At 38.9% G+C, this 21,204-nt stretch overlaps 1 pseudogene across 1 annotated transcript; it reads right to left on the reverse strand.

Annotated features, from left to right (window-relative positions):
• Nucleotides 1-255: 255 nt before the first annotated feature.
• LOC144638808 (gamma-aminobutyric acid type B receptor subunit 1-like) lies at nucleotides 256-19,411 on the reverse strand (annotated as a pseudogene). Its single transcript, XR_013568013.1, has 18 exons — nucleotides 18,174-19,411; nucleotides 17,729-18,069; nucleotides 15,117-15,260; nucleotides 13,390-13,566; nucleotides 12,037-12,138; nucleotides 11,802-11,867; nucleotides 11,499-11,699; nucleotides 10,806-11,037; nucleotides 9,658-9,727; nucleotides 9,403-9,513; nucleotides 8,532-8,679; nucleotides 7,920-8,052; nucleotides 7,059-7,169; nucleotides 6,066-6,179; nucleotides 4,915-5,250; nucleotides 3,943-4,194; nucleotides 3,018-3,347; nucleotides 256-1,454 (listed from the first exon to the last, which is right to left on the reverse strand). The product of XR_013568013.1 is annotated as a gamma-aminobutyric acid type B receptor subunit 1-like (transcript).
• Nucleotides 19,412-21,204: the final 1,793 nt, after the last annotated feature.

Below are 21,204 nucleotides of genomic sequence, written 5' to 3' on the forward strand. Positions count from 1 at the left end.
CATTTATAATAGCTTTATCAGTAAGTAGACTAAATAGATCACACACGCACATCAATGGATAATCTGCAAGACCTTTAATGTCATATAGGCAATTTAAAGTAGCGTTTGTCTTCTAAATCGTTGTAAAAGCCTGTATTGTGCCAAAGCGCTACTTTAGTTAATAGCGGCTAGTTCTTTAAAAAGATAAGCTTAGACCTGCTGTACGTTTACTAATATGGGTAAATGAACTGGAAAATTATGTTTGGTTGATGGGGGGGAGGGGAGGTGTTAAGGGACTTGGGATGACTGGCATTTTATGCTACTTATTTCTTCATGCACTTGGCTTATTTTATGCAAGCACCGGTCCCATCCGATCAACGAAATATAACATTTATGTACTAGAAAATAAATAACTATTGAATATAATTATAACGTACGTACAAACGTGAATTTAAATTTATAATGGACCACCTCTACCCAACTAGAGGTATAAAATTTGTTTTTGCTATATTTTCGCAGCCTTTGTGAAACGGTCATCCCTCTTCTAGCGCTCAGTAAAGTTTTCCATTTTTCCCCCGCTCAAAAGACGCCTGCCTGAGATTTGACACGAAAAATTCCATTCTGATGACGTAACTTTACAGACGAGGTCTGTGTGATGTCTCTGATTGGTTGTTACTAGAGCGCGAAAATTCATCAACCAATAGGGATGCAACCTCGTCCCCAGGGCGCTTTTCCGGGACGAGGGTGACAGGAATGGTGCTCGGGTCTCAGAATCCACGTCATCAGTTTGAAATTATTTTGGGTCGCATTTCGGACGTCTTTTCCAGCGCTTGAGAAGAGGAACAACCTTTTACGTGGGCCTTATACATTTGTCATTTTATTTGCTGGTTTGTAACGCGAAACGAAAAAGTTATGTAATTACTGTAAAGTTCATGGATGATCGTACAAGACTGAAAATCTAGGGCTACACCTTTCGTTGCTTTGTGTTTCCTTTGGCGCTGGGCTTAAGTATAGACAAAACATTCCTTAGTTGAATCGAAGCACAAAATCTTGGCCAACGGCGAAACTTGTTTCTGCCAAAGTAGGACTTATTTCCACACGCCGCTCACAATACCGGCTGATATCAGTGCGAGTCAGCTCGGTATGAAAGCATTTTCACTAAGCTTAAACCAGTGTTAGTATTTGGAGCACAGTCGATCAATAAGAGGGTCCCTTCATCTATTGGCGCCTCGTGCTGGCGAAGGGTCTCTTGATCTCGGTGAAGTATAAGGCTGAGGAGTGGTTAATCTCAGCCGAGGCGTGGCCACAGCAGACGCTTTCGCCAATGCCTCCTTTCGTCTCGGAGTTAAGTTCGTATCAACCCTTGATTGTACATTATATTTTGTCTTTTTAAACTTCCTCTCTGGCTTGGGGCTCGTTATACTGCTTGTTACACTAGCTGTGTCCGATTCTTCGCTTAAAAGGTCTGGCGGAGGCTGTGAATTGAATCAAGAGAAAATCACAATTTAAAGCATAAACTTAGTGACTTGATGATTCATAAACGGCGGACTACTGTTCCTTTCAGGGGTTGGCAAAAAGGAAAAAGTTCCGCTTGAGTGAGCCAGACTATTTGTACGAGTAGAAGGTACAAATACTTTATATACAGAGGACCCCTGACGAAGGAGAACTTTAGAACTGTTTCTATAAACTGATTTTACTTAACCCGTGAAATAGTTACTACACAATTAGAACTGGAACTAGTTCTATTGTTTTAGTTTCAAAGTTAACAACTATTCACCAAAGTGGAGGTGGCTAGTGGTGATTATTTAAATATCCACCACTAGCCCACGACACTGATTTGAATAGTTGTTTTTAATTCACTAAAACAGTGAATTAATATAGCCCGAAAGGATGATTTTTGACTAGTTCATTCCTGTCAAAGATTACGATTTTCTTGCGCGCGTTGCTCGGAGGTGAATAGCAAAGGATATTCAGAGTTTGAGTAGCGAATCAACGCGAACCAAAGTAGCCATCCACTGTTTTAGTATATACTATTAAAGGATATTCAGAGTTTGAGTAGCCAATCAACGCGCAGCAAAAACGCTTTCCACTGTTTTAGAATATACTATTAAAGGATATTCAGAGTTTGAGTAGCCAATCAACGTGCAGCAAAAACGCTATCCACTGTTTTAGTATATACTATTAAAGGATATTCGGAGTTTGAGTAGCCAATCAACGCGCAGCAAAAACGCTATCCACTGTTTTAGTATATACTATTAAAGGGTATTCGGAGTTTGAGTAGCCAATCGACGCGCAGCAAAAACGCTATCCACTGTTTTAGTATATACTATTAAAGGATATTCGGAGTTTGAGTAGCCAATCAGCGCGCCCCAAAAACGCTCTCCACTATGTACTGGTTTGACTATTTATAACCAGAAGCGATATGCTTCTCTTAGAACTTATTGTTAGCCTGCGCCACTCGCCACTTCTAAGACAGCTTGCTGGGTCTTCCCTGTAAAATTTTCGGGGGACTTCGTCACATTAATTTTATGTTGTCCGTCCCCCCGCCTCCACCCTCCCTCCACCCCCTCTTAACTCTGGGTGTGTGAAGTGAAGTGAATACTTTAATTACCCTCAGATTGTAGAGTAGCTTTTTAACATAGCTAATATCTCCGAGCATTTCAACAGCACAACGGCACAACAGGCAAAGACCAGACCATAACACCGGGAACTTCGCGCCCTACTCTTTACGATAAGCGCGTGGGTTCTTTTACGTCCCCTGCTGACCATAACACTGAAGATGCAGGAGACGGGGCCTACGGTTTATCGTCCTTATCCGAGAAGACTAGAATATCTAACCATTTACAGATGTCATTGCAAAGGCAGCATATTCTCCTCAGTTATTTTAAGACCCTGAGAGTTGGTCCGGTCTGGGACTCGAACCCGAGACCTTCCGCACGGTAGTCCGGCGCTCTACCAACTGAGCTAACCGGTCGGCGGTTAGCTCAGTTGGGATTTTATTAAGGGGAATTAGAGTCGTAAGTAATGGTTATACTTACATCATCTGTTTGAACATGTGAATGACTCAGCTTTGCCTTATCCGTTTGTGTTTGAATGTTGGTTAGCGCCGCTCTTACTGTCTGAGCGTGACTGTCACACAATTTTACACTGATAGTCTGCGTGTCCACATCCGTGACCGGTGTCGGTTCTTCCGCTTCCGTTTGCATCATGACTTCCGCTTTTTCCACTTCCGGTTCAGGTTCTGTTATCATGCAAGCACTTTGTGTTCGTACAATGACTGTTTGTATCTCGGCTGTGTTGTATAAGACCTGCATTGTTTGAGTGTGAGCTGCCGAAGTAGGAACGCCGGGTGGATCGATGTAAACTGTCTGTATGAAAACAAACAATACTCTTAAGTTAAATTAACGTTTTAAGGATAAGTACTAATTAGGCCTTCGTGGATTTCTTCCCCTTCCCCTTCCTCCCCCCACCAATGAACGCTTTAGGATCTATGACTGAGCAATAATCCTGCATTGGGAGATAACAATGGTCCTTTATTTCTGTCGTTTCAAAAGCACGTTTAATGCTTACCTTTAGTTAAAGTTTGACCACTGTCCAAAGTTGGAAATATTAAATAAAACGAAATGAGAAAATAAAAGATTATTGATGACTTGTGATGAACTAAAAGTGAAGTTAATAATAATTCTGTTTTATTTTTGAAAAAATATAGGGTCCACCAACTGGAACTAACTTTAATAGGGTATATAGTCAGTAAGTAGAAGTGTATCTCAGACAGACTGACAGACCGACTGAGACAGGACAGACTGACTGACTGACAGACAGATTGACTGACTGACTGACTGACTGACTGACACGGTAGACGGTTCACCGACTAACTGACTGACTGACAGACTGACTGAATGAATGATCAACAGATTGACTGACTGACTGACAGAGGGAAAGACTGACTGACTGTTACAATACCTCGGTTACAATGCGGGGCTCGCCTTCCTTCGTTCTATTTGGCACACCATTGACCATGTAATCCCAGTCTGGTGAAACAGGTGCGCAGGAGTAAGGGCCTGAGCACGAGGCTAACTGGGGCCGGAACCTCTTTGGATCAGCACATACGTTACATTCACATGGACTGCAGTTGTTCTCGTGCCTCGTCTCTACATCGTTACAGTCCGAAGATGCCATTTGCGACTTCTTTTGACATTTATGGGCACGTTTAAGCTGTTTTGAGAAAAATGCAATACCACAAAGTGACATTTCTTGCTAAATTTTAGATAGCAAGATAACTTCGTGACATAAATATATTTAAGACTTATATTTCAAAGTCCCAAAACGCCAGAAAAGGAGAAATTCAGGCAAAGAAACAATTTTGTACCGTTTATTTAATTGGCATTTTGCCCCATGTTGAAGAGTAATTACCGTCGCAACAACAGCAACAACCAAAGGGCTCTAAAATACCTTAACAAACGCGTAGAATTTTTTGCAAGAGATTTACCTGCTTTCAGCTTAAGAAAACAGACATCCTCCTTAGCTTGCGCAATCAATTCTTTCCCCCGCTCAAGAGACCTATGAGATGAAAAATTCCATACTGATGACGTAGCTCTACCACTCTACAGTGTCTCTGATTGGTTGTTTTTTTGGTTTTAGTTTTCGCGCGAAAACAACCACCAATCAAACTTCACAAATCTCTGTAGAACTACGACATCAGTAGGGAATTTTTCGGGTCGAATCTCGGTCATCTTTTGAGCGAAGCGAAGGATTGAGCGTGCGGACAGAGACTTCTGATCTTCTGACGCTTAGGAGTGGGGCTTTTGAGTTTGTTTTTTTTTTTTTTTTTTTTTTTTTTTTTTTTTTTTGGGGTACCATCAACCCTACTTCTGTACCACAGTTAGGATATGAATTTGCTTGTACCTCTAAGGGTTAAGCAAATTGCAATCTCACCTGAGGAACAACTCCAATAACCAGCAGTGCCACGGATACTACCATGATAATTAATCCTGTAATACCATAAAACGGATTCGGGTACTGACGCACGTGCATTATAATCGGAACCTCGATGATGCACATGACCGCTGCTATTCCTAAACACAGTGAACAGTTTCGTGTGTTGTTACACAACGGCATACACAAACGGCGCGCAGGCCAGGCTGCTAAGGCACCAATCAGAAGCAGCAGTCCCTTGGGAACAAACAGTAGTGCCAGGGCTCCCTCCTCGTTGTCGGAGATGCATTGTTCCACGAGGATTGTTTGCTCTTGATAAGGACGAGGTTTCTCAACCTGTTTTAAATTTAAAAATTCGAAAAAAGCACATTTATCTTTCCTCCATAAGAATGGCAGTGTTGTTCTTTGAAAATAAATTTAGATTAACACGTAAAGTTTACCCTGCAATGTAGACGTATTTTAGAGAGCGAGCGCATTCTGGGCGGGCGGGCGCCATCTTGTATTCGAACTCGGGAGCAGCTTGGGGCCAAATACGCGAACAAAATTATCCAACGCTCGCTTATCTAAAACGCTTGCATTTCAGGCTACGTAAAAATATGTCAGAGGGGTAAATAGTCTGGCTCGTAATTTTCGTCCTTATTGTGTTACTGAATAACACAAACCAGTATTTTGTCCCAGACAACTGTTCTGACAAAATACGAATAGAGATAAATGTTGTAAATGCGAGAAGCATAAGACACTTCCTGTTACAACATATGGGGATTATAACCCGTGCTACAGATTCCTAGCCTAGGAGGTAGCAGATTCCCAGCTATCAAAGATGACTTAATCGCTCAGAATAGGGACATTCTTTTTTTTCCGTAAAGGGGTCTATTATAGGGGATCCTATATTCTGCAAACCGCTTTTTTTTTTTTTTCTAGCCGTAAAAATTTTTCTTTTTTTCTTAAAACCGAAACCCTTTTTTTTTTTTTAAACCCCCATATAAATTATTCAAACCCCTAAAAATTTTTAAACCCCCAAACCCCCCGGTAAAATCTATAAACACTGCTCTAATAGACTGATTACACGAAGAGAAAATCAAAGACAACACTACCACGTCGATGTTAAGCGTATTTTATGTCAGTATCTGATAAGTATCGATTAGACTTACTTCTCGAAGAACCTTTACGGCACGGGGGTTAAAAAGAGCTTGCCATGTGATTAACAAGACGACGTCAGCAATAAATATAACGAACGCGATCATATACATCCACGACCAAGGAACCTGCATCGAGAGACAAAATATATTTTATTGTGACCATTATGTATGTGTTGAAGCTGATAAAACCTGCTTGAAACTTTTATTTCGAACAATCGCATCTCGATGCTAAAACTCTATAAACTATAACGTGGACACCTCTTAACGACGGAGATACTACTTAGCTACTTTACAGTGCTGAAGTTGCTGAACACCGTAGCGTTCAACATCGTTACCAGGGACTTCTCTCTCTGGGGGCGGGAAGAGAGAGACCCTGGGAACGAGGTTGCGTACCGTAGCCATTAAAAAAAAGGTTATGGTATTTTTTTTTACATCTTTTTAACGACTTTCCGATGGCCTTCATTTACTGAAATTGTCTAATTAAAATGGAAAAAAGGAGAGAGAGCTTCAAGTTTAACGATCGTTCGCTGACAAATGTCAGCCAAATTCAAAAGCTTGTCAAACGGACACAAATAATAATAATAATAATAATAATAATAATAATAATAATAATAATAATAATAATAATAATAATAATAATAATAATAACTTTATTAACGTGTCAATGTAGTAGCTGAGGGGAAAAGTCCCCTCTACTAATGTGGACGCCTAACCGCCTCTAAAAACGTTATTAATATATATAAAATAGAAACTAATTTTAAACATTTAAGAAAAAAAAAAACCTAATTACAACTATTAACTAAGCTAAAAAAAACACTGTACAAATATATTAAAATTCTGTTTCTTTAACTATATTAAAATATAAAAATTAACATTAGGATGCGGTGAACTGTAACTGACTAAAGAACACTACATAACGATCCAGAGAAAGTATCCCTGATCAGAACTATCTACTCTTCAACAAAAGATCAAATTTTTGAAGGTACAAAATCTACGCATGCGTACCGTCTTTATAGTTTGAGGTCTCCAGGACACAACTCTGTAGGCGAATAGAACTCTAGGAAGGACGCTACCCAGACAAAGTGTGTAGCCCAGACTCAGAAACCAGGAGCGAGCCTGTAACAGAATCAAATGTAAACGGTTAGACAAGTATCCTTATACATAGTTATTTATAGTTGTCGCTATTTCAGTGGGGCTAGGTACCGCAATTAATATTCTAGCACTGACCAACTGGCCATTGAATTAAATAAAATATCACAATAACGACTTATTAGCCCGTCCCCCTTTTTTTTTTCTCCGACCGACCCATATTTTGGCGTTTTCAAAAAAAAAAAAAACTCATGGATGCTGTCAGATCGCAAAGAAGCGTTGGTGGTTTATCATTTTTTCACCTGTCTTAGCCGAGTTTAACCACATCACCAATCTTTTCTTCCTCCATTGCCGCCATGTTGATTTTGTAACCACTCCGTTTCGTTGTTTCCAGCCTCCGCGGCAATGATGCTTGGGTACCGAGCCTCCTAGTTCCAGCAGATTAATATTGCCCCTGAGTTTTTTCAGTTTTTTTTAACCTACCGAACGACTGAATAGCATTGGACGGTAAACGAAGGAAAAAAGGGGATGGCCTTAAAATTGAATTGCGCATTTTTACGTTGTAACTTTTTTCGATTTTGCAATCCATCCGTGCCACCGTTAGCCATCCTCACTTCCCAACGGGTTGAATATTGTACAAAAGCAAACAATAATAATTGTTGGCTTTTTATACTGGTCTAGGTGTGTTATTGAACTTCTTACTTCGTTAGTTTTCTAACTGGTTGTAAGGCTGTTCTAATAATTTGAATGCATAAATCAACACTGGTGCAATCTTACCTTACAAACCCACTGCAGCGATTCAAAGGAGATGAGGGCACCATCAAGTCCAAAGAGCACGACAGAAAACAGGTTTAACATGCAGCCCAGAATGAGTAATTCATTGAGGAAAAAACCCGAGTGATAGATGACTCTGAAATGGTCAAAAACAAGAAAGAAGTAAGATAGTATTTAACAAAACTGACGGAATAGCAAAGTGGAATATGTCTTACGGGAATTGGGCTCAGTTCGTATCGAGTCACACATGCAATAGAGCGGTTTTTACTTGAGCGTCGAAATTAAAGAAATTCGCATTTGCTTTGATTTTGCATCTACAGTTCGCTTAGTGATGGTTTGAAACTCTCGCGCCACTTTCACAGCCAATCAGGAGTAAAACTCAAAACCAATCACGCACGTCGCTCACGCAGTTTCGTGCCGGCTACATGTATTTGCTTCGAGTTTTGATTGGTTTACTGGATTGTCTGTGTTCTTTGTGATTGGATCGAGTGATTACTTTGGTTTTGGTTTAACGACACTATTTAAAACTCTCTAAAAAATCTTTAAGAAAGCTAGTAACAACAGCAACATTGTTTAGCACTGCAGTACGTACAAGCAACATTTAAATTTACGCACCTGTGTCGACGGAATATTAAAAGCAATGCCAGGCAGAGAACACAACAGACAAGAATGAATCCAGATATCAAAGACCACGAGATAAAAAGAGGAAGCCTAATGTACAGCCACGAATCCGTTGAGGCTTTCCTTTGGTAAGGTTGGCCGGCTGCCAGAAAAAGAAAAACGTGAATTAAAGTTAGTTTGACACCACAAAGTCTAAAATACACATTTTCTTTCTCCCGAAAACATTAATATTATTGTTAAGGATGCTGGTAAGAAGAGTGAAGAGCATCTTAAGGATGCACAGTGTTACTTAGCAACGTCTCTGGCCTTTATAACCGTGGGCTCAGACAACTCTCGGAGACGGAATCGTCGAGCATTATTTGTGTCAATAAGTTCGTGTCATAAAAGACAGCCAAAAAATCTTTACATCGATTTTGTTATTGACTACTGGGAAATTTGTTTATGGGGCTTCTTTGTTTTTTCTTAACATTGCATGAGATTATTAAAACTTCCTTCTTCATTCCCTATTCATCATGGCAGTAAAAAAATGGTAGAAGCCCGTCAAGTTCTGTGTATGTGTCGTGGAGCGACCTGCAAGAAACCGACAAAAACAAAAGGTGGTACGTGTGTCTGTAACTAATCAAGAGACATGTGATAATTAATTTGCAGTGTGGTGCACAAAGATGTGCAGGGTCGTGGACCTCCAACATAGATCTTGGCGTCTTGTTGCTCCATGATGTTTGCCGGGCTTCCTAACCATTTCCCTCTATTTACTAGTATGGTATTTATTTAAATTTAAGCAATAAAACGCGATGAACCATCTCGGAAGTTCTTGTGTACTCTATGGGTCAATTGAGGATTTTTTAGGGAGATCTAACAGACATACCTGGCCAATGTACGTATTCCAATGCCTCAGGAGTACTGTTGCCTCTTGAATTTCCCTTCAGGGTCAGGGCTGGGGGATTGTAGTCGTACACCCCTACATCTTGAGAACCAACTATGGAAAAAACAGATGAATTAAAGAGTTAATCTCCCATAGCTACCACAAGAGAATCTAAAACCATTTACTTTTTTAACAGCTACTTTATATTAAGAGAATGTTTGATGAAAAGGGCTGTTTTTAAAGTTAACGTTAACTTACTAGATTTTCTAAACTGTTGGATGAACACTTTACACTTCCTATTACCATTCTCGTCAAACGCGACAACACCCTAAAAGAAAAGAAAAAACTATTTAACAACCATTAAGAATACACCATTGTACACAGTAGTCCAATCATAGATGCATTTATTAGAAAAGTATCATGGTCTTTTGCGAATCCGTACATTTAAGAGGCTTGCATCGTTGTCTATTGCTTGACCCAAATTGCTACCGACCACTGATTGGCAGACTCGCAATTTCGTTGGCTACACAGGGACCATCCACCGACTGAAAGACCACGTAGGGGGTTATTTCTTTTTGGGACCTCTTGGGGCGGGGGAGGGGAAGGGGGCTTAATAGAAAGGGGAGTTATTGGAGAAGGGCGGGGCTTATTTCAAATCCTATATCAGTTAGGGTACATATAAAAGATATAAAATAGACTTTTTAATGTTTTAGTGCTGTTTGGTAACATATTGTCACAAAATAATGACAATAATAAGTAGATGTAGTGGTTGAATATCTTTAAAAGTGTAAAGGTGTCTTGTTTCCTTTTTCATAAATCATCATGTTTTTGTTTTCATGTTTTAGGAGAGGTGTACTTCAAGAATGACAGACGGGAGAGGCTTATTATGTATAAGAGAGGAGGGACCTTAAATAGAGTTTTTACGGTACCCCAGTTGAGGGAACATAGAAGAATTTTCAAGCTAGGCCGAAATTCCATACAGAGTATCTCGTTATTGTTACAGAGACATTTCTTATTGTTCATTGCTAGATAACCATGCAGTGAAGCGACTCGATCAGTCGTAAGGAGCTAATTGCGTGTGGGAGGCGCGGTGGCCTTATGGTTAGCGCGCTCGACTCCGAGTCGAACGGCCCGGGTTCGAGGCCTGGCCGGGGCGCTGCGTTGTGTTCTTGGGCAAGACACTTAACTCTCACAGTGCCTCTCTCCACCCAGGTGTATAAATGGGTACCGGCGAATTTACTACTGAGGGGTAACCCTGCGATGGACTAGCATCCCATGCAAGGGGGAATAGCAATACTCCTAGTCACTTAATGCTATGGAAACTGAGATAAGCTCCGGCTGTATGGACCACTTGGCTCGGACACAGACATTTAGTAGCAGAACTTATGTGCAGAATAAAAGCTTACCGAGGGTCCCGTAAAATGCACTAGGAATGCCTCTTCCTTAAACAGCTCGCTCACCATACGCCGGCCATAACCTAGGTTTATGTAAATCCATGCTCCAATCGACAATTATCGGCCGAGCGCGCTCCAGCGTGGCAGCTATCGCCCACATGGCCTCATAAGCGAATGGGGCGTACGTACTGCGGAATGCTTGTGGTATTCTTTGGTTGTATTCGGTGAAAAATTGGTCTGTGGACTGAAAAAGACAATGCTCCTAAGAATTAGCTCAGCACCGGAATTGGGTCTTTTGTTAAGGCAGGGAAAAACGAAAGACAGAGTTAATTATACTCAGGCTAGGGTTTGACCGCTACCTATTATGCGCTCTCTCTGACTCTCGTGTGCTTTCATCGACCTTGAAGCTGTTCTAGTGAAATCTTCTGTTCTATAGAGTCGACAAAAGTATTCGCTCTTTTGACAGGAAGCAGATAAAACCCAATCTTTAAAAAGTACGAAAACTCCAAACGTTCTTAGCAATGGCGCTACTCGCTGCTCAAAGCCTCCATCTCAATCAATCCTTAGAGACATACATTCGAGGAAAGGTCACTTGGGGCAACTTTGGACTCCATGTTTGACTTTATACTGCAGCTTCTAATAAATAGGATGAAAATAATGTAATCACATCTACATTGCAGAGCCAACTCCTAAAACTTACAGTACCTTCCCAGAAACTAAGGTTGCGTTGATTTCATTCTTGTAGTAAAAGGTAAAATGATGATCTAAAGCCTCTTCCATTTGCGATCGCGTGCATGCCAGTTTATCTGAGGGTTGAGGAAACCACCAATCAGATGTCTCATTCGCATCCGGGGTAGACGTTAAAATCCAGACATAGTCTTGTCCATACATGCCATTAAGATACGCCTGAAATTAAAGAATGACACAAAACATTTTAGCGGTTGGAAAAAGAATACAAAAGCTGCATAAAGACTTACTGCCTGGGACTGGGCGTTTTCCTTTACTTACCTGACAAAATACTTCTCTTGCTCTAGAGTGGTGAAATGTTCCAACGATAATGTGAGCTCCCTTGTCCTGAAAAAGGTTACAAAACATAAGGGAATTCAGGCGTCACGTGCGCTTACAATGATAGAATGATAACATCTTTTTAATGCTTGGTTCAAAGAAAAGGAACTTGTGTTAGTTTTTCGCCAACATAATTCAGTCCGACTCAAACACCCCATTCTGGAAGTAATTTTCCTACCTTTAGAATTTTGACTGCGACTGTGGGATCTTGCGTAAAGCCCTCATTCGCCACAATTTTGGTTCCGTTGTTTTTCAGAGACTCGGCGAGATGCTGACTAATCTAGCAGAAAGAAAAACAATAACTATTAGAAGAGTGGAAGAGCGTTTACGGGTTTACGTTCATGTTTTACTATGAAGGAGGGTTAGCATTTTTGAACATTTTTTTTCATTTTTCACGTTTTATATGTACTTCTATGAAAGGTATAGCTTTCACCTTTGCAATGTTCAGGATGTATTATCCTGAAATAAATCATGGTTGCCACAGACATCAGTTTTAGAAATTCACTGACTTTTCCCTAATACGAAACGAAATGTCAGTTTTAGAAGGAACCCCCCCCCCCCTTCCAAAAAAACTTTTTTTTTTTTTTTCGTTTTTTTTTTTTTTTTTTTTTTTTTTTTTTTTTTTTTTTTTTTTTTTTTTTTTTTTTTTTTTTTTCCCCCTTTCCCCCCCGGCGCCACTTTTTTTTATTATAAAAAAAAAATAATATTTATCGATTAGAATAAAAAGGCATTCATGGTGGGATTAGAAGAGACACTCAAAGCTAAAAGCCTGCTGGCAAAACGAGGAAACATGTTTCCAGAAACATACGTAGCGCGCACTAATATTCCCCAGTTTTGTCCCAGTTTTGCCATACGGAAGCATTATTTCAAGCGTCAATTTTTTTCGCCACGCAAGAAGCAAAATTTGCTGCTGCTACACCAGCATTTCTGAAGTTGCTCTCAGATGAACACCAGAGGGAAAAAGGAAAAGAGGCCGTCCTAAATCCACCTGGAGAAGAACTGCAGAGGCAGAACTCCAGCCTCTGAATCGATATCTTACCTGGGGCAAGCTTCACGGCTTGCAAAGGACCGACAGGAATGGAGGGAAATTGTTGATGCCCTATTCGCCACTGGGCGTTATAAGGACTAATGAGATTGCGGAACATTCCTTGATTCCGCCGGGCATGGAACCATGGCAAAACGAGAAAACAATTATGGAAACAGGTTTTTGTGGGGAAAATTATCCCCAGACAAGATCGCTGAAACAAGGAACAGAACGCATACGAACCTGCTCAGATGATGCACGGCATCCCCTGCTCCTCATAATCGGATATTCTCTTTTTCTATCTTTTAATCTGCTCATCATTTATCTATATAGCTGATATTCTCTAATGTCACTTATCACATATTATAAGCTCTAAGATGATTCTCTTACATGTTATACCAATTGTGTCCCACATTAGTATGGGATCCCAGGCATGTGGCCTGACACATAATAAAGTTTATCTATCTATCTATCTCGTTTTGCCAGGCCTTTAAAAATAGCTTATACCTGTGAATAATACGGCGATGCGTCGTAGATCATGCCGATCTCATCTTTCCAGCCAAATCGCTGAATGAACCGCAAGCGAGGCTCATTAAAGACGAACTCTGTCGGTACAGTCCGGAAGAACAAAGGGTATCGATCCCGCTTGGTTGTAAGCTCGAGATCAGTAGCTCCATAGGAAAACTGTGGATGCAATATTTTTAATATTTAGGGCCAATTTATTATTTCAACGACGTTTTAAACATTTTAAAAGAAAGTAGTTGTCTAAATGCCAGTCTAAACCGGTTAAAGTTAAAAATCACATTCAGGATTTGTCCTACCAACCCCGTCTTAATGTGGTCCACGTGAACTGTTACAGCCAATCCACACGTTGTAAAAACGCACTTTTGTCTCCGCCTAGTGGTGGTTTTACAAAGACCCAGTGTAAACCTCAATTTAGCGATAAATCGCCATAAACCTAGCTTCAAGCTTGTTTCAAAAACAATCGCGGCTCTCGCTGTACTTGTTTTGTTTCCAGAATTCATCGTTAGTTTCGCATATGTCGTTGAAACGACTAAACACTAAAATTGAAGTCAACATCGTATGTAAAATTGGAATCATCTCTGTCGCAACTGCAGGTTTTAAAGGCTAATGCAATAATTTGTTAAATTGTTGCCTGAATTTTTTTTATTTTACATATAAAATCGCCTCGTGTAACAGTCGATAGTGTTTCGCGCAACGATGTTTTCAAACAGTTCCGCCATTTTTCACTCAACTGAATAGCGTAGTTCGTCTAGTTCGTGCCATGCATATGAAACGAGAATCTGATAAAAAAAATCTTGACGTAAAATTTTGTTTCTGTTTGACTATTTGCATGTATTTTGATTTTAATGATAGAATTTGAGCGATGCAGGTGCACTGAAACTTAAGCGTGCTGCCGTGTTTTAACTTTGAGATAAAATTGACAACAACTGGTAGTGTCTTGAGGGGATGAAATAACATATTTAAAATTTTTTTTGACGCTAGAATTTTTTGTAAAATTTTCCGATTTTTCGGCAATTCTTTATTAAAAATTTTTTCCGAAAATTTGGGAAATTTTTTTATATTTTTTTTTTTTTTTTTCATGTATCATGTTTGTCAAACATTTGTCGGTAAGACCATGTCGCATTTCACGCGCGGGGGAAATTTTCCCGAGAAATGGACGAAAAACTGAATGCGTAACTGCATGCTCCCCAGCAAGCTTTTCTTATAGCTTCCTTCGCAAGCAACTCTTGCTACTCTGCGAGTTCTGGTTACTTTGCGAATCAGGTACGAGAAAGAGGGAAATTGGGGGCGGGAAGGAGGGGGGTTGAGTTAAGTGTGAAGAGACAGGTTTTCCATTTGTACGGAAAAACGGAGAAGCCAGTTTTTCCGGTGGAAAATCAAATGGAAGGTCTTTTCTTGGAAAATTTTGGAATAAATATAATATTTTTATATTATTTTTTTTTTCTCTTTTTTTGGTTTTTTTTTTTTTTTTTTTTTTTTTTTTTTTTTCTTTTTTTTTTTTTTATTTTTTTTTTTTTTTTTTTTTCTTTCCTTTTTTTTTTTTAAAAAAATTTGGAAATTCCACCGTTTTCCTCCAAATGGAAAGCGCTCGGAATAAATTTCTCATTTATCATTTCCCCTTGGCCAAATCACTAGTTCCCGGACCCCCGTAAGAGAGTTGCCTGCGAGAAGAGGTCACTATTCTAATACATAAATAAATGAACTATAACCTGCACAAGGCCTATGTCAGGATGCCCTGCATACGCAGCAACTGTCTTAGCCAGATCATTGTCAAACGGCCCCAAAATCATGAGCTTTTCAGGTTCCTTGTGCAAGTAGTCGTACAAAACCTTAGTTCCAGCGCTTAAATGACCCTGAAATATAAACAATATGTAAGGTTAAGGTAAAGTCTTTGTCGATCTAAGTGGCTCATAAAGCTGGACCTTATTCTGGTTTCTGTAGCATTAAGCGACTTGGAGTATTTCTACTCCCCTCTGAATGGAATCGCTAGTCCATCAAAGGGTTACCCCCCCAGCATAATTCGCCGGTACCCATTTATACACCTGGGTGGAGAGAGGCACTGTGAGAGTAAAAGTGTCTTACTCAAGAACACAACACAATTACTCCGGCCAGGGCTCTAACGCGGACCGCTCGATCTAGAGTCCAGCACTCTATAGCTAACCATTAGACCACCGCGTCTCCCCAAAAAATAGACAGTACTGTTTCAGGGGCGGATACAGCGGGGGGGGGGGGGGGGGGGGATAGGGTGGATATCCACCCCCCCCCCCCCATTTTTCAGTAAAAAAAAGAAATGTCATTTATTTGAAATAGAAAATAAATAAAGAAAGAAAAATTAGCTTTCCTCATGTCTGGTTGTTGTTACGGCACGTTCGCCGCTGCCGCCACTTAGGGTTAGGGTTAGGGTTAGGGTTAGGCTCAGGCCCTAAGGTCTGCCATCCACCCCCACCCCCCCCCCTCCTGGATCCACCCCTGTGTTTGCATTTTCTTTATGCACAGAATGTTAATTTGCAAACAATTATAGAAATCTGGAAGGATTCAATTTCTTCATGTTAAAATATAAAACTTTTTATTTTTTTATATTTTTTTTTTTTTTTTTTTTTTTTACAGTTACTTAAGCCTTCTGTTTCCTTCGGTATAAGTATACAATTGCTGTTTGCTTAACAACATAGAATGGTAGATGATACAGTTGAATTCCGCTATCTGGAACTCTCAAGGGAAATGAAAATAGTTCGAAAAAGCAGGGAGTTCGAGATAGCTGATAGTAAATGACTGAAAAGCAAATCCAAAGGAAATGGATTTGAGTTCGTGATAGCGAGGAGTTCGAGATAACAAGAGTTCGCGATAGCGAGACTCAACTGTAATTATACTTTATTTTCATTGTATTGTCTTGCACAGTTAGCACGATGAGCACAATATCTTTTTTGACGTAATCTATATTCCGATTCCTCCGCCAATTGCATCTGCCGAACCATCTAAACGCAGCTTTAGATAGCCCTTGTATAGGTTGCTTGTCCTTTTAGCTTTTGTCCTTATTTAACTTTCTTCTTTTATATTCTTTCAAAAAAAAAAAAAAAAACGGTACATGTATTTTCAATGCTTCGCCACCAAAAGCGTATCTTAACTAACGGTAAATTGTCTTCCTTTTTAGCAAACCACTAAAAAACCACACTAATTTTATTTTTAGAGTGTTATTTCATTGTTAACATGTTCATCATTCCAAAAGCCGTTTTCTTTAAAATGGAATTTTGTAGCTGAGGACAAACCATGCGTTTTAAATAAGAAGGAGCTCGTTTATTTAACATAGTCAAAACTCCACGCCATACGGTGGTGTTCGAAGAAAAAAACATGGCGGTGTACCAGTTAGTTCATGATATCGAACTTTTTCGTTCATTTTTAGTCCTTCCGCAGTTGTAGATTTTGATTCAACTACAAAATAATTATAAACGGCTAGATCACTGACCATATTTTGATACGCAAAATACTCGGTACAATTTAAACGTGACTACAAAAGCAGAGTAGAGCATAATATACATATTTTTAAAGCTAAAATTAGAGGTCTGCGCAATTAAGAACATTTCACTCTTATCTTAATTCAACCACACGGCAAATGAGGCAAAAAGGTTGTCACAAGATAAACTAGATTGAATAATAATTAAAACCAGCTTATTAGCAAGTCAATAAAACAATTTGAACATATGTTTTCCCAACAATCGCCAATACGAAACGCAGAGGGATAAATTTTTTATTATAGTAATGTCGCAAACAAGCAACGAAAAAACGCCGAAGAATACATCGTTAAAGTTAAATGAATGAAGGACTCGAAATTAAGCATACCGTCTACAAGACCATAGAAGACACCGCGACTCATAAATTTTAGATTTGCGAGGAGTGTTTTTATTATATTTTGTGTTTAAGTAAATTGCAAGTACGTTTTGTCAGCCATAACTAAAGGGAAACGTCCGCAGTCAAAACATGTAATTAAGAGAAGAATTTTTCCCGAGTCTTTCTGTCATAGACTCTTTTATGAATTCATGTACTTATTCAAACTGAAATTGTGTTATTCATTCATATTCAGCTGAAGTGTCATCCGCATAAAATGCAATTCAATTCACGCAGTTTCATCAATAACGAAAACATAAAACGGCCAAAATATTTGTGACATTACTTGGGTTGTTATTGGTCGCTTTCGTAGCGAACAACCTGCTTTTAACACGCGCAATAAACTCCGCGAAACAAAAGGACGACTAAATTAAGCTGTAGTCCACCTGCTTTTGTATATTAAAAGGAAAAACAAAAATGAAAATGAAAATGAATCGTATACCTTTGTTGACTTTTCTTGGTGAAGTACAATTTCATAATCGTCAAGATATCTAGAATCACTGTTTATTTCTTCTACAGCCATTCTAGCGGCCTCTAAGGACCCGGCGCCATTGCGAGAATCCAAATCGAAGAACCCAGCGATGTGAAGTTCGTATTTCCCTCTCGGGCTTGTAGTCGGAATATATCCTCCCCAAGTCGCATTTAATCTCACCTCTGCGCCGATAGAGTCCGTATTGTTAAAAGTGGATGAGAAACGAGGATTTAATGTCAGAAAAATGAGGCAAAATATCCAGTTATTCAGCAGATTCATGCTTTCGGTCAGCTAAGCGTAAGGTTCATATCCTGAAAAAAAAATGGAGAAAAATTAAATATTATCATATCTTATTTTACTGATTTATCACTCTACTGTTAATACCGCTTGTTTTGGCAAACATGTAATTACTTACCGTTTCAACTTCCAAATACGGCGTAGTTCGATTACTATATGTACGCATTACTATATGTATAGTCTACGTTTTTCCTAAATACGTACAATCGCTAGTCCGTGTTGTTAGCGACGCTGGCTTAGCCGATCTCTGCAAATCATTAGCACTTCTGTACCCATCCACTTCAATACATAACGAATTTATGTTATTGCTGACAAGTACGTTTTCACATTCCCTCAGACGAAACACCACTTGTATTGACGTTTCCATGCACGGACAAATATTTTTCTAAAATCGGCGTCTTTCCCGCATAATAACATTCGAGAGTAACGATGCAACTGCACCGTATAGGACTAAGTACTAGTTCGCGCGCTGGTATTGTAAATATCTGCGAGACTTTTGCTAACTAACACTTACTTTTCCCCTGCAGGTGTGAATATCATGTACATAAAGGCAGTTTGTTTTCATAAAAGATGTTTGTCCATAGAATGAGACTATAAGGAGACCCTTTTTTCTTTTCTTTTCTCTTCTTATCTCGTGAAGCAAGAATTAAGTAAAACAAAATAACGCGCGAGAAAAAAATAAAGAAGGCCTGCCACGCAAACACTTCGCTCGTCGAACTAGCGGCAAGAGATATGTCTCCTACAAAAATATGCAAAATGAACCGATAATTTTAAGTCAGTCACCTCGCTTGTGTTTCTTCGAGTGATGTTCTGTCCTTCTTTTTAATTAAAGACTGACAATTTAAACCGGCTTCACATATGTGAAGAAAGACGAATTCAGAATTGAACTTAACTCTTCTCCTCTGTTTTGCCAAGAATGCAACAAGATTAAAAGTAAAACCAAATGACAGACTGGAGCTCGAGAGGTGCTAACCATACCACCAAATTTAGTAGACAGTCGGCCAGTATTATCAAATAATTTCGCAATTCAAATTCATCAAAAACCGCGCCGACGAAATTAAAAAGTTATTTTACAGACCATTTTTAAAAAAGTCATTTCGTCGATTTTGAAGATAAGGTAGTTGGCTTTTGCGTTTAAAAGATTCGACAATAATGTTATGTCTTTTTATAGGTTTCTGTTTGATTAAAAATAGAAAACAATAAGCGACTTGTATATATAACATTTCAGCTGTAGGTATATAAAGATATAGCTTAAATTATAAAAAAAAGAGATATTTTTCAAAGTGTCTATAAAGGCAGAAGGATGCCTTCAAAAGCTGGCCGTGTTTGGCGAACACAGGTCGTGTTTATCCGGTGTGTAAATTTTGAGAAGGGCCGTTTTATCATGCATTAAATTTTTTTGACAGTAACTTTGATATTTCCTACAATATGGATTTTAGTTATAGTCTTCGCATTTTATAATATAATTCTACGGTTTTGTTGTCGTGATTGACAATATCTATACACTTCTATACTAGATGAAAATGAACTTTTTTTAAAAGTGCCAGTATTGTTATTTTACAATTTTATTAAAGTTAGTCGAACGTCGCTTTCATTTTTAAATGAATATTCAAAAATTTTATTTTGGCGAAGTCATCTACATCTACATTTAATAAGTTGGTAAAAGTCCATACGGATATCACACCAACGTTAAATGTCATGTCTGACATGACTTATTTTATTACTTATTTTATTAGGACTCTTACATAAGTCATGTCTTAAATGACAAATTGCTTCTAATAGCTTATTTTAATATAAACTCTAAAGCTGCTTTAATTTTCGTGTCGTTCCTGACTTGTAGCACGATCCTGAAAGTTTTAATTAAAACAAAAAAAAATGCATTTAAAAAAACATAAGGAACTTTTATAAATTGAAATAATACGATGCTTGCTTGAAACAATATCAGAAGGAAATCATATCCATGCCTTACTATTCAAAGAATAAACCTCTTGGTTTGAATGCTTTTAATAAAATAAGCGTCTTTTCTTTTTTGTACTGAAATATAGACGTCGTAAAAATTAGCACTTTTAATAAGATTCACAGCAGTCCGGCGCACTTCGCGGCCGTGGTCACAGTTTTGTAAATAATAGCTTAGTATATTAAAATTTGCTGTTCTGAAACTGTTGAAAAATTTTAAGGGCACAGTGTCACCAGTTTTACTGCAAAAACTCAAGAACCTTAAGACATATGGAAACTACGAATAGTGGTCCAATTTTGTTAAAAATCACCATGCAAGTGTACTGAACGCGATAAACAAGTGATAATATTGTTATGCCTTTAGGAACTTTAGATCTCAACCTGAAAAAGTCAGGTTGATTTTTTCAAGTTTTGTCCTTGTGGACTGGAAAACACCTAAAAATCATTATGGCTTAATTCCTTCTTCCTTCAAAAACAATTTACTTTATATCTCCATCTTGACGTACTAGGTGCATTTCATGTACAAGAAGACCTATTCGCCAATTTTAGTACTTTTTACCAAAAAGCATTAAAATCCCTGTGGCAGCGTCCCTTTGAGGTATTGACCTCGACAAGAATGCGAACCGTTCAGTGTCTTTTTACACCTAAATTAAGACATGGAAACGGAGTGTATGCCTGATTGAATTCGAAGCTACACCCTGCGAACAACAACGCTAGCGGCGTTAACCTTGACTCCACAAAAAAGCTTATTTGGCACTCACACCGTTATATTGTTTCAGTCTCAAAGTCGTTATTTGAGTAAATGTATAAACATCATTAAATTTTTCAAAGTAATTGCAAAAGGCCTGAATTTGGCAGAGTACCAATATGCATAATAATTCGTCTAGTGCCGAAAGTTTAAAGAATAGTTATTAACCATGTTATTAAACAAGCACGCGAATTATCTAACCCAAGGGAATAGAGAATGCCGGCCGCATATTACTGACTACAGCCGGTAAAACATACTAGACACTTGCATTGGGAAATCTTTGCGAGTCTGAAACCCCAGTTGTCAGCTTGTTTGTTGACCAACACATAGGCTTGTCAAATTGAAGCAGTTTTCATTTCTTTTGATCCTAAAGTGACTCTGTGTCACCCGGTGCGAAACCATTGTGTTTGAAAATTACACACTCAGGCGCTGAGAAACTGACTCA

This window comes from Oculina patagonica, chromosome 14 (genome assembly GCF_052425735.1).
Source record: "Oculina patagonica isolate OP01 chromosome 14, crgOcupat, whole genome shotgun sequence".
Classification (NCBI taxonomy): Eukaryota; Metazoa; Cnidaria; class Anthozoa; order Scleractinia; family Oculinidae; genus Oculina; species Oculina patagonica.